The sequence below is a fragment of the Taudactylus pleione genome, unplaced genomic scaffold (genome assembly GCF_031769625.1).
Source record: "Taudactylus pleione unplaced genomic scaffold, aTauple2 ptg000198l, whole genome shotgun sequence".
NCBI lineage: Eukaryota > Metazoa > Chordata > Amphibia > Anura > Myobatrachidae > Taudactylus > Taudactylus pleione.
Window position 1 is genome coordinate 6,489,108 of NW_028284600.1, and position 14,229 is coordinate 6,503,336.

At 45.4% G+C, this 14,229-nt stretch overlaps 1 protein-coding gene across 1 annotated transcript in view; it reads left to right on the forward strand.

Moving 5' to 3' along the window:
* The first annotated feature begins 1,905 nt into the window (after positions 1-1,905).
* The window catches only part of INPP5A (inositol polyphosphate-5-phosphatase A), a 567,250-nt gene continuing 554,926 nt past the window's right edge, over positions 1,906-14,229 (forward strand). The window contains exon 1 of the mRNA XM_088476881.1: positions 1,906-2,046. The gene's annotated coding sequence lies outside the window, so the exon portion shown is untranslated. The remainder of the gene's footprint in view (positions 2,047-14,229) is intronic.

Below are 14,229 nucleotides of genomic sequence, written 5' to 3' on the forward strand. Positions count from 1 at the left end.
AGGACTCACCATAAGGAAGTAGACGTTAATAGCTACATCCTGGCACAAAGCAACCACCATCCGAGTTGGATACAAGGGATACCCAAGGGCCAATTTACACGCTTAAGATGAAACTGCACTACACTGGACGACTACACTGCACAAGGATCAGAATTAAAACAAAAATTTAAAGAGAAGAAATATAACATGAAAATAGTAGAAGGAGCCTATAAAGAATTAGAAATCAGATCTAGAGATACATTATTAGAACACTCCAAGATGGAATCACCAGCATTGACTGGAAAACATGAGAAAGTATATTTCGTGACCAATTATTCAGGTGCCTCCAATAAAGTGTAGAGTATACTTAAAAAATATTGGCATATTCTGAGTCTGGACAACAGTTTAAAAACTGTCATACAAGATAAACCAAACGTGGTGTTTCGCAAAGCTCCTAACATAAAACAAAAAATAGTACCTAACCACCTCAAAGAGAATGCTAATACCAAAAATGTAAGACAGAAGACAATTGATGGGAATAATGTTGGGGAAGGTTTTTACCATTGTGGGAGATGCTCTAATTGTAAATTGTTGGGGTACACTAACACAAGACCAACAACTGTCATCAAATCGAACCAAACACATAAGGAATATAGGATTAAAGGCACACTTTCATGTGATAGTGACAATTTAATATATTTACTTGAGTGCCCATGTGGGCCTCAATATGTGGGACGCACGACGAGAACCCTTAAGTTAAGAATTTACGAACACTGTCGAAATATCCACAAGGGATTAGAAAACCATAATGTGTCAGAGCACTTCAAGCTGGTTCAGAGCTGCAACACCAAAGGTTTAAAATTCACAGGGTTCGACAGGGTTATCTATAACTGGAGGGGAGGCAACAAATTAGATGTCATAAATCGGAGAGAGAGCAGATGGATTTACGATCTACAAACCCTATATCCTGAAGGACTCAATTTAGATCCTTAAATTAATATATCTATTGAGATTATGAACCCATTTATTATCCATCAAATAATGGACTAATGTATTTCCTTTCCTTTCTAGATATACATTAGAAATATTAATATTGGATATATCCCAGATTCATACTTAACAATTAGCTCATTTCAATTAGTGTAACTCTTGATATCCCTAGTTACTTGAATCTTATTTGGCATTTTGCATTTATTTAATTTATTTAATGTCAATAATTTGTCCTACTCCCCGATAATTTTATTATATTTATTTCAGTATACACAGCTGGAAATAAGTTATAGAAAGTTTTGATACACATATTCAGTTGTTTATAGATGAATAATTTGCATATGCTACTTGGGTATGCGATATTATTATGTTACTTAACTGCCATTAGATGTACTCAATACCGGGATATTCTATGACAACCAACTAATACAAAAGTCATGTGTCGCATATCATATTTATATTATCCATTGAAAATGGCCATGCTTTCACTGAGGATAAGTTCAGCAGTTCACTCTAACTAACAAGTGTATATTAGATACAAATATCTAACCAAAAATGGCCGCCGCCATGAGTGAGGACATATAAGGAAACAGGCTCCGGCTACTCCTGCTTTGTGTGAACAGAGGGCGGTAACGTGACCTCATTATGGCCTCTGGACTCACAGTCATCTGATAGGAAGGGCAGATGCTAGGAGACACAATGTACCTAATTCCCCTCACACACACACGGCGCGCGCAACCTGGAAGTGAATACCCGGAAGTGCGGCGCTGTAGCACATGGAGACTGATGAATGAGGAGGTTGTCTATATAAGATGGATTGAACATTACAGACATCAATTGCCCTTGACAAAGTCTCGTGATGAGATGAAACGCGTTGGTACATTTCTGACAGTATCCGATTACTTTTAAATCTCTAATCCCTGTTTGAAGGGTATTTTTGTTACATTACTGTTGAATAAACAGTTGTTATAATAATTGATACTCAGTCATCATTCAGTATCATAGTCTCCCCACTTACACCCATACACAGAGATTGTGGACACAGACTGATACAGGACCAGCAGACTTCAGGGTGAGGTAAGTGATCATTCCTGCCTAAAGTAACTGCATTCTGGTGTACCTGTCACTCTGATATTACGTTCCTCTTCTGAGGTGGCAAGAGAAGTGGAGGAGAAGTAAGCCACGTTTACAATTAATCTGGTTACGGCCGTTCATTCCAACTACCTGCCCACAGTTTTTGCCTACCTGGTTTAAATATTACAAGATACTACATTATGTGAACATCCTGCCTACAGTTTTTGCCCACGGGAGCTGTGGCCTACCTTTTGCTAGTAGTTCTGAAAATCCTGTCCATCTGGGTTATATATCATTTGGTGCTTAATAGCCCTGAACATCCAGCCCCAAGTTCTTGCCCACCAGTTTGGTAACAAGATTATACTACAGCTATATATAAAACTTTTTGGACAATCATATACTGTATGGCACCAGGAAGTTTCACCTCATAATCAGATTATCTTCATTTAAGGACTTTGGTCCCGAAAACCCAGCCTAAAGTTTTCGCCTACCAGCGTGTCTTTAAGACTCAGTATATATTAACACAATTGATATATATATTGTTTCATTATATTCCGTTACTCTATTGAGGCCAAGCTCCACAATGTGCTGGTAAAATGCCGGGCCACTTGCTTGTGTTTGCCCCCCAGGCTAAAAGTTGCCAGCCAGCCCCTGCCCCCTCCCCCACCCGCATACCGCTGCATGGGATCGTACATCGCATCCCCTGATCAGCTGAACATGCAGTAAGATCTGGAGGTGCGATGTGCGACCCCACGGGAGCGCGCGCTGGCCGATATCATGCCCACACATGGTGCGATATACCAGAGATATCGTACCAATCCATCGGATCAGCTGATATATCGCACTGTGTATGGGCTCGGCGCAAGCAGAGTCGCACAGGACCTGGTGTGCCGAGAGGGGCTGTTTGGTGTCACTGCAGCTATAGTTTATGAGGACATATCCGTATGGAGGCACTTTTACTGGTAAAACTGATACCGTGGCTTAGACTGGTGTCAGACATCAGTCTTGGACGGAATCAGTATGATTTGCCGCCAGTCGCATGGCCGGCGGTTCTAATCCCGACAGCGGCAGCCCGGCAGAGGGGGAAATCCCGACCGTCCATTAAGGTAAGTATAGCTAACCTAATCCCCCCCCCCAGTAACTGTAACTTTAGGGGTCTCTAACCCTAACCTCCCCCCAGTGCCTAACCCTAACCCCCCTCTAAGTGCATATACCTAACCCCCCCTTCCTAGCAGCCTAACCCTGTCTCCCAGAGGGGTGCCTAACCCTAGCCTAACCCTAACCTCCCGGGGGGGTGCCTAACCCTAAGTCCACCCATGGGAGCCTCTAACCTAATCCTCCCCCGGATCCTGGAAGCTTTGATTGTATAAGCGGACGTCTCAAGCTTTCCTGAATTAAACCCTGCCACTGCAATCCCAGGTGCTCCAAAACTTCAGCCCAGGAGAACGGAACTACAGACACTATGTGATCTATCTACTAAGCCTTGGATGGAGATAAAGTGAACAGAGATAAAGTACCAGCCAACCAGCTCCTAACTGTCATTTTTCAAACACAGCCTGTGACATGGCAGTTAGGAGCTGGTTGGCTGGTACTTTATCTCTGTTCACTTTATCTGCATCCAAGGGCTTAGTAAATAGACCCCTGTATAAGATTATTATGTTAATCATTCAGTTCCTATGTTACTGACATAAATCTCAGTACAGTATATGAGCTCATCATGACAAGGCCCCTGCTCCTGAGCCCTGTGATAGTTACTGGAATTGATCTCATCCGGTCACCTGACCTGGGATTTCTGAATTCTACTCCTGATCTCGGCCTTGACCTGTCTGAGAACGCTCCTTCCTCCTGATCTTGTACCCAAGTCTGAACTCCACTTCTCCTGACTCAGCATTGCGTCCTTTGTGATCTCTTCCTGCACAGTTTCCCTTAATAAATTCTGACAACTATCTGTTCAGCTACAGGCTCAAGTTAACCAAAGTTTTTAGCAACAGTCCTGTATCCTGTTCAGCCACAGGCACATCAACAGTTCTTGTCTGGAGTTGGACATGACCAGAAACCACTATTGAACATAGGCCCTGATTCAGAGCCGGACGCTCTGACAGAGCACTCACTCTGAATCAGGGCCATCCTTCTTGATTTTTAGAGCGGCCTCCTAGCCGCTCGTATAGCTGTGGGTGACCATAGTCGATGGAAGATGAAGAGCCGGCTCTGTCGTGCACATGCGCACTGGGCCACCATCGACCCGCTTGCGAGCGCTCCCAAGCGGGTCTGAATCAGGCACATAGTTTACATACTTTTCACGCCACGACAGTGGACGCTGAATCGATGGGCTCACTGTTGGTGTGAAATAATGATTTTCATGTTACTGGTGGTAGGGTCTATTTTATAAGCGTTGGGTGGAGATAAAGTGAACTGAGATAAAGTACCAGCCAATCAGCTCCTAACTGCCATGTAACAGGCTGTGTTTGAAAAATGACAGTTAGGAGCTGGATGGCTGGTACTTTAAGGATTAGTAAATAGACCCCACATTCACCTAATCTTTATCTCCTTTCTGGTTTCAGGTCAGATCACATTTTTGGGGGAATGGCTATAGGAACATTGGAAGGCTCACAAACTGCCTCCACATCTGTATAAATAAATATGTATCTGCAGGTGGCTATTAACTGAAAGCCGCTCTATATGAATATTCTTTAGGATGTGCTACATTATTTAAAGCTGTGTTTCAATCAATATATACAGTATTTCTGTGCTGTAACCCACACAGAAGGCTTTAAATAGCCCCTTGCATCTGACATGTATTACAGAACAGCTGGCTGCTCGCTATTGTTCAGCAAAGTGTGCTAACATTGTAATCAATAAACCTAATTGAAAGCCTGTCAAGGCACCAGGCCTTTCCCAGTCAGATCATCACTCAGGCATATTTCTCCATCAGAGGTTCCATCACACTCTAACCAGTTATTCTCCCCACGCAGATAAAGGAAGCAAAAATAGATATATGTTATTATCGCTGTCAGGCATATATACATTCATCTTCCTAGTTATATAAAAAAATGTACTGAAGAAATATATTTGGGATCATGAACTGTGTGTAAAAACTGAAATATTACATAGCTATACACATAGTCATATTGCCAGTCGGGGTGGGGGTGGGGGGTGTATGACTAGCCTGCATGTTACAGGAAAGGTTCTTTAATAAGTAAGGTCAGTGGCTGACCAATGGTGTCACCAGAACGGAGGGGAAAGGGGGGGGGGCATTCCTCTTTTATCTCCTAAAATTTGAATTTTTGGCCTTAGTCTCTGTGACAGGACTCATCTCATTACGGGTCAATATATAGTTGACCAGGATCATTTTTAAGAGACGAGAAGGCCCATGTGCAGACTCAGTGCCTGATTCAGAGACGGACGCTCTGAACGACCGCTCGCTCTGAATCTGGGCATTTTGATTTTGTTTTTGTGCGGCCTCCTGGCCGCTCGCATAGCTGTGGGTGACCACCCACAGCTATTGCAAGCGGCCAGGTTGATGGTCCCAATGGTCAAGCCCTTGTGGTAGGATCTCGTGGCTGCAAGCCCCAGGGAGCTTCTGGCTCTAATAGAGCCGGTAGCTCTCCCACTGACATCACTGGTGATGTCAGTGGGGCCGCCCCCAAACAGCAGGCGTTCCTTCCGGAACACCTCTGTTTGGCCAGCCACCCCCCCTGTCCGCCTACCAAACAGGGTGAGCTGTCAATCACCATCGACAGCTGGCAACCTTTGGTGCGAGATCCGGAGCTCCGTCGTGCGCATGCCCAGTGGGCAAACATCGACTCGGTTGCGAGCGCTCAGCGGTTGCGACCGGGTCTGAATCAGGCCTTCAGTGAGGGCCCCCTCCTCTCTGGCAGTGCAGCAGGCTCATGTAAAGATTCAGTGCGGGCCCCTCCTTTGTGGCAGCGCAGTAGATTCTGGCTTGGCGCTAGAATCTACTGTGCATGTGCGGGGCTCCGGGGAAATAGCACTAGTGCCTTTTTCCTGGGGACATTTCTACTGCGCAGGTGCAACGTTTGCTACTCTGCAGCGTCGGCCCAGCACACTGGAGACATCAGAGAGATACAGTATGTATAATTTTATTTGGGTGCAGTGTGGGCCCCCCTGGACCCAGGGGCCCGTGTGCACCGCACACCCTGCACCCATTATAGATATGTATCTGGCCAAGGTTTGCTTTACCTGCACTTGCATGGCTTCTAGGCAGGGCTGGTGCTAGGTTTCTCTGCACCCTAGCCTACAACCCCTCCTCCCCAAAAACCTACTTTTCACTTGCTCAAACATGACGTTTGGAATATAAAAATAATAATTCTTATTGACACCTGCAGGTAAGTATCCTAACCCTGAATCTAACCCTCCCTCCCTGCAGCCTAAACCTAACAATCCCCCCCCCCCCGCAGCCTAACCCTATCCCTCCCCCCTGCACCCTAACCCTCCTCCTAACCCCAATACCCTTGGGATACCGGTGGTTGAGATGCTGGCGCCGGGATTCTGATAGGATCGGGATTCCGGCTCTGGTATTCTAAGTGCTGGGATATGAGTGACATCCCATATATTGTGTGCAGCAAGCTTTGCACATACCATATTCTTCAAAAATATTACATTTGCACGGTCACAAATTTACAACATCTTGCATTGTAGTATAATCCCCAGAGACCGACAAACAAGGTTTTTTTTCTTTTTAGAAAAGCATAGAAACATTTCTTGAAATATACATAAGAAAAAAAGATACTTATCATTGAAGCCATCACTTTCAATATGCCCAATCCTGCTATTATTACAGCAGTAGTAGTCCTCACATGGCATGATAATTTCAATACATTTTTCTAATGCTTTTCTAACAAAAAACTTGTACAAGTTCCAAGAGCTCTGTATTTACATAAGCATCAATAAATTAGCTCCCACAAAACGTTAATACCGACACATGCAAACATACACACACCAGGGGCGTATTAAGAGAGGAAAGGGCCTGTTTGCATACACCGTCCGGGGCCCCCTCCTCTCTCCCTGGCGTCTGGCAGCGCACTGACCGCAGCAGTAGACTCTGGGCCTGATTCAGACCCGGTCGCAAGCGCTGAGCACTCGCAACCGGTTCGATGGTGGCCCAGAGTGCATGCGCGAGACCCGGATAGCGACGGCCAGTCCATCGCTCCAGGTCTCATACCAAAGGGGGCGTGCAGTCGATGTTGAGTGACAGCACGCCCCCTTTGGTGGGCGGGCCAGGGGGGTGGCTGCCCAGACGGAGACGTTCCCATGAGAACGCCTACCGTCTGGGGGCGGTCCCACTGACATCACAAGTGATGTCAGTGGGAGAGCTTTCGCACTCTGTTAGAGCCGAAAGCTCTCTGGGGCTTGCGGCCACGAGACCCTACCACAAGGGTCTCGTCGCAAGCCCGATGGTCGCGATGGTCTTGACCATCGCGACCATCATCATGGCCGCTCGCTATAGCTGTGGGTGGTCACCCACAGCTATGCGAGCGGCCAGGAGGCCGTTCTAAAAAATAAAAAGACCGGCCCTGATTCAGAGCGAGCGCTCTGTCCGGCTCTGAATCAGGGCCTCTGTGCCCAGAGTCTACTGTGCATGTGCAGGTCACCTGGCATGGCCGCACCATTTTCCCAGCCATGTCCCCAATGCGCATGCGCAAAATTCCGGGGAAATGGCCACGGCAGCCATTTTCCAGGCGTTTAGTGCAGCACTGCTACAGCCGATGCGGGACTTCGGAGGGGTAAGTATTAAAAAAATATGGGTGCAGAGTGTGTGGTGTGGGAACCAGGGGCCCGTGTGCACCCATTATAGATATGCCCCTGACACACACACAAAACATTGTAACACCCCCAAGTAACTCCAGAATGCCCCAATACAACGTTAGTACATAAACCATTAATGCTAATACACCCCCCACTCCACACAATATTACTACACAACCAGGGATGTATTAATGTTATCTAAAGAGTTTAACTCTTTAAATAACATTAATAAATCCTCATATATCAATATACATCCCATACCACTAAGCAACACCCACCCCTCCACAGATACTTACCTATGCTTGCATGAGGTTCTGTTGTCTCATCATATTCCGGCTTACCACAGGGAGCTGCAGGCCGTGTGCGGGGGAGGACAGGCACAGTCAATGACAGTCAGGAGGAATAGAGAAATAAACAAGGGGGTGTGGCCCCGGAGAGGAGGGGCAGAGCCTCGGACGGGGGGGGAGTAAGGACTTGAAGAAGGGAGCACATCGGTGGCTGGTCCCGGGGGAGATAACAGCCACCATGCAGAGAGGGAGGATGTCTCTTTCAGAGACATCCTTATTAATGTGTTTTCAGCCTCAGTGCCGCCCCCTCAGGTGCTGGTGCCGTAGGCAGCAGCCTAAAGCTGCCTAATGGTAGCACTGGACCTGCTTCTAGTGGCCCTACTTTTGCTGTGTGGTGTAGTTGATGAATGGTTGAGACATGAACACTTTTTATATACTGTATACTTAAATATGATCGTATTTGGGGATCCTGTACTGTACAGTATATTTAAATATGATCATATTTGAGCTCCTATTATGTTGCTGGAGGGGGAGACATTGCCTGCTTTAAGGGGGGTATCCACTAGACGATTTAGTTGAACGATTGAACGATAACAATCGTTTGATCGTTTAATCGTTTGCAAATCGTTTGCAAAAGTGTCTAAAACGACCAGCGATGCGCGTGCCCGCTGGTCTTTTAGACATCTATCATCTTTCCAACATGCTGGTCAACCTGACGATATCCAGATGATTGATGTTTCCAGATGATTGATTGACCCTGCACTGAACGACTGCTCGTTCAGTGCAGGCTCACCACACGACTGAACGATTACAAGGTCGTAATCGTGCAGTCGTTTTCAGATTTTGTAATGGATACCCGCCTTAAAGGTTGGCTTCTAGTAATGATGTAATATTCTGAGATTGATCCTAATTCTCTCTGAAGTAACTGGTGGGTAATTGTTTATATCATCGTAAATTTTAACTTCCTGATCTGGATTATAATTCAGTATCTATTGTATTAGTTTCTTGACATGGCTTTGGCTGTATTTTTATGTGATTTGTTTTGTACATTTTTGTGTTTAGTGGGTGGTAGGAGGGTTCTCAGTTATTGTTTGTTGTTTCTTTTATGAAAATGTTTTCATAAATAAACTCAATTTTAAAAAAAATTGTCAGGAACTAGAGATGTGTGTGAGCGCTAATAAATATGTACTGAGCGAGCGACATCTGAATACAACATCTGAAACCTTGAGGAAAGGTTACATAGTACAAACTCTCTCTTTTGTACACAATGTCATTTAATTTTAGATCTAGTTGATACAAGATCTACCAATGCTGGTTAATTTGCAAACCCACCATAGTCTAGATCTTATGGGATTCACTTGGGAGAGTAATAAATGGTAAATTAAATTTTTTGCAAAATGTAAATAAAATTGAACATTTAAATATATGTCCCCTCTCAGGCTCGTCACCAGCCTAAGGGGTCTATTCATCATCACTTAAATTATACAAAAGCAGGTGAAAATTAACACTTTCACATACTTTTGTATAAATTAAGTGTCAGGGCTATTCATCACGTTCCGAAAAAAATAAAAAATTCAGAACCTGGTGGTGTTACTGTTCGCCAACCGGTGAAGATTTGTATGGCACCACTGCAGCCGCATAGGGATCTATTCAGATCTGTTCCCTGCTGTATCTGCACTGCAGAGCTTCGGGAGCTGAGCGCTCCAGGCAGGGGTGTTTTAAGAGAGAAGGGGGCCGTGTGCAGACTCGTGTGCGGGCCCCCTCCTCTCTCTAGGAGTGGCGCAGCGGGTGGTGCAGCAGTAGATTCTGGCTTAGTGTCATAATCTACTGCGTGTGCATGAGTCATCGGGGACAGCAGCACTGCACATGCGCGAGTCACCGGCAAAATGTCCACCGCCATTTTCCCAAAGATTTTGAAGGACCTATGTGAAGCCCACGCTGCTTCTGCTCCAACTAACCGGCAGAAGACAGTTAGATGGCTCCTGTCCAGGCTCCCCCAGTGGTGGAGACAAATGAGAGGGAGCAGGGGGCAGAGAGGATGTTGCAGGGGTGGGGAGAACAGAAGACAGCAGCAGGGGGAGGACACGGGAGGAGACAGAGCGGACATGGGGGGAAAGGATAGAAGTGGGGTTTACACACAGCAGCGGGGTTAGGGAAATCCATAGGAACGCTGCAGGTTTAGGGGGAAAAGTATCACTCTTCCGAAAAGCTGACTCCGCAAAAAGAGCAGCTTTTTGCGGAAGTGATACTTTTGCTAATGAGGCATGATGAATGCCTCCAAACAGTTTTTTAAACTCGCAGCGAATATAAAACATAATTATCAAAAGTGATACTTATGTAATGATAAATAGACCCCTAATTACCACACGCTTTGAACCATCTCATGCCTATCATATGACCAATCTAATTACATTCTGTCGAAGCTGGATGATTCACTGAGATCAGATCTTTGAAAATATCTGAAGACGCCATGTTTGCATTGTCTGCACAACGCCATCTGGCGTAGTCAGTATAATATCACTGTGTACGGCGCTATTTTGCATTGTGTACATCTGCCGTGTTACTGCACACTGTTAAAGTCTTTACATAATAAATGCGCACGGATACACATATGACTATTTAAAGACTTTATATATATTTAAAAATGCAAGGTTTGGTCAGTGCTAGGAGACAAGTCCTGTGGACATGTCTGTGACTAGTAATTGAAAAACACACACATACTGTGAGGTGCAGACGAGTGTTTTGAATGAAACATTGTCTTTCTATACTATCATTGTATGCCTAAAGGAACTAGCATTTACATTCCAAATAGGCTAGAAAGACCTTTGATTACATTGTAATTCCATCAAGTATCTGCTGGCCATCTCTGATCAGAACAACTCCATTGTCTGTCATTTTTTAACTTCGGGGGTCATTCAGACCCGCTCGCGAGCGCAGGACGCTCGCAAGCGGGTCGATGTTGGCCCACTGCGCATGCGCACAACGGAGGGAGCTCCGTCGTGCGCATGCGCGAGACCAGGATAGCGACGGGCTCTCCGTCGCTCCGGGTCTCGCACCAAAGGGTGCTGATGTTGATTGACAGCATGTCCCCTTTGGTGGGCGTGCCGGGGGCGTGGCTGCCAGACGGAGGCGTTCCCATGGGAACGCCTACCGTCTGAAGCCGGCCCCACTTACATCACTAGTGATGTCAGTGGGAGTGATTTTGGCTCTGATAGAGACAAAATCACTCCAGGGCTTGCGGCAGCGAGACCCTACCGCAGGGTCTCCGTCGCAAGCCCGATGGTCGCGATGGTCTTGACCATCGCAACCATCATCATGGACGTTGCATAAGCTGTGGGTGGTCACCCACAGCTATGCGAGCGTCCAGGAGGACGCTCCATTTTCATGGAGGAGGGCCCTGATTCAGAGCGAGCGCTCTGGTCAGAGCGTTAGGCTCTGAATCAGGCCCTTAGTTCAGACAGAAGTAATATCAATAATACCAGTTACTGAATAAAGCTAGATATATATATATATATGTATATATATACATATATATATATATATATATTAATATATGTATATATATATATATATAAATCCATGACACTTATGCACATTTGCACACATTTATATATATATATATATATATATATATATATATATATATATATATATATATGGGATGTGCAGGCTCGGATAGGTTCGAATTTGCACACCGAGTTCGGATTTTTCCCTCAAAAAAACGGGACTCAGAAACAGGCAAAATGTCATCTTGCATGGACAAACATCATCATTCCTGACTTTTGTACATATATACATACACTTAAACGATCGCATGTGTATCCACAATGCGTGCACACATATACACAGTTGCTATTGTAAATATAAACACACACACAGCGCATGTTTGCTCTGTACACAACCCCTGCACACATCGCACCTTTTACGCTGCGTGTAGATGCACAACGCATACTTACATATAATCATAAATATACACTCACTCATAAAAGGTTCCTTTACACTAAACGTAATATTAGAGGTTTTAGTAGCATATAATTATGTTCTGAAATGTATGTATATGATATTTAAGGTATACATGGTAGACATGGCATGTTTGTTACTATACTGACACCCTGTTTATTTCCAGATATTTGAGTCTATCAGCGAGGGAGTCACATCTTGCATTCGATGGTTATGGATCATAGGAAATTATTTGTTAGAATGTATACTCTGTATGTAGTGTCTTAAACCAATTATATAAAGGCAATAAAACTGTGGAGAATTGGGACATACCCCTAGTGAACTGTCCAAGAGCAAGAACCAATGGAATTATGTTTGTCTGTCTACATTGTTGTTCTCATAATCTGTTAGGGTATATAGCCTGTGTCCCGGTCCCAGTCAGTAGCCATTCTTCTTGGATGACCACAGGCTTCTGGAGTGACGACTGTTTACTGGGACCGGTGCGCATGCGTATGTATCAAGCTGTACCATTTGTATTTAATTGTCTTTGCGCTAATTGTGATAGATCATAGCGTGTAACTTACTTTTTGTTGCAATAAGAACTTTTTGTGCTTTGGAAACACAGTTGGGCTGGAAAGCAATTATTTATTGTGCGACAGGTAACGCTAAATAGCGTCTTTGGAGGTCAAAAAAACAGATTTTACACGGTAACTTGGCTCTCGCTTTCTCACCAAAGTGTGGAAGGCACCATACGCAGGATGAACGCACTGTGTTCGAAACCTGCTACCATCTAGTGTTGAGAAACTGATACCCGTTATTGTGTGATTTCAATGGGGCGCTGACTAGGACCTGGGAACGGGAGAGAAAAAAAATCTGTTTCTTTCTTTGTTAAATTTGGCGCTAAAGTGTGACTTGCACAATAGCGTATACGTGTTTCTTATATTGCTTCCATATGTTTAAACAATCAGTAAGATACCATTGTTGTATTGATAGCATTGATTGCATTGTCTCTGAATCATACAGCCATACTAGGGAAAGGTTTATTTTTCTGCGCAGAAAAAGTGTTTGAAAGTAAACGTGTGCTTGTGGCGTGAATAGGAGTACTGTGTGTTTCCTATTGGACTAGGTACCATGTGTTGGTCCTTAAGACTTGGTAGGTGTCTGACGAGGCAGAAAGCTACTGGGTGTGTACAGCAAGGACAGGGATTTTGGACCTCATTCAGAGGCGGTCGTTAGTTGCAAGCGGTCGCACTGAATCAGGGCGGCCGCTTGCATCCTGAACGACCACCTCCTTTTCGATCGCTAAGCTGTAGGTTACCACCCACAGCTTAATGACCGACCAGGTTGATGGTCATGATGGTGATCACCATCACGACCATAGGGGCTTACGACAAGACCCTAAGGTTGGGTCTGGGCACTCGTAAGCCCAGGGGAGCTTTCTGCTCTGATGGAGCAGGAAGCTCCCCACTGACATCACTGATGATGTCAGTGAGGCCGCCCACAAAACGGTAGGCATTCGTTAAGGAACGCCTCAGTTTTGGAAACCACCCCCCCGGCCCGCCTACCAAACGGGGCAAGCTGTCGATCAACATCGACAGCCACCCCTTTGGTAACGAGCTCCGGAGCGACAGAGTTTCTCTGTCACTCCGGGGCTTGTGCACACGCACTGCGGCCGCTGCGTGTGCGCAGAACTAACCATCGAGTCGGTTACGAGCGCATCGGCGCTTGCGACCGACTCTGAATAAGGTCCTTTGTACCTTGGAGAAAACAAGTAGGTTTTCGAAATTCGGCCCTCAAATAGTGGTCGCAAAGGTCCATTGATCAGTTAGGTTCTCTGGGCATTGCGGTTGGACCGCATGCTTGGGCAGACTATGATTGTGACTGGGGGTAGTGGATGAAATCACTGGAAAGGGTGAGAGTTATTGGAACTCTTAAATGCTAACAGTGGAAAGTACTCAAAAAGGAAGCTTAGACGAAGCTTGTGTGGATTCGTCTGGAGTCAGAATAACTGCATAGGCATTATTTTGATCCTCGTTGTGTGCGCTGGCAATAACGCTCAGCGGTTGGTAGCACATAACGGGAAGAAGCCGAGACAGAGCTTTTGAGGAGATCTGTCTGAAAGTAGGATAATTGCATAGGAATATCCTGCTCCTCTTGTGCACGCTGTCCGCAACGCTTATCGGGCCGGTTGTGC